Here is a 741-nt window from a genome sequence, read left to right on the forward strand (position 1 = left end):
GAGCAGAAATCATGTACGAAACAGAATACATATTTATACGTCACGACAGAACGGAATCAGGCGCTCGTCAATGTTGGAGCATATGGAGCCATTTGTATCATTTTAAACCGTACTCATTTGCTTTGTTTACGATGAAAAAATATCCGTCTATCCGGAATAGAAGTCAAGTTATTAGCGGTTGACGAGAAAACGGCCGCAAAAATTTGGTGACTTCCAATTAGCTCGAGAGTCCTTGGAAACAGAAAATTTACATTTTTGTGCGATTCATCAACATTTTTCCAGTAAAATCCAAACATATTTAATGTGTCTTTAAATGGACATAAAAGGTGTAGAGCTAAAAAACAAAAAAAAAATCGATAAAAATTGCCAAACGGACAGAAACATTTTGATTTTTCCGATTTAAATATTTCAACGAGCGGCTCATTTCACAACGATGCCTCACATATTATTGTCAGCTGTAATTAACAATTAAAGGCATAGAAAGAAACATAAAAATAATTCTAAAATTCAGATGAAAATAGGAAATGACAGAAATGTATATATATGTACAGGTATTGTAAGGCGTGAGCTGAAAAACAATGTATAGGATGAGTTCAAGACGTTTGACAGGCTAAGGTTCTGACTTCTCGATGCAAATTTTGATGTGTTGACATGTTAGAAGTCTGTGATCTCATTGATGTATTTCACGTATCTCTCTCTCTCTCTCTCTCTCTCTCTCTCTCTCTCTCTCTCTCTCTCTCT

The sequence above is a fragment of the Aplysia californica genome, unplaced genomic scaffold, assembly GCF_000002075.1.
Source record: "Aplysia californica isolate F4 #8 unplaced genomic scaffold, AplCal3.0 scaffold00431, whole genome shotgun sequence".
Lineage (NCBI taxonomy): Eukaryota > Metazoa > Mollusca > Gastropoda > Aplysiida > Aplysiidae > Aplysia > Aplysia californica.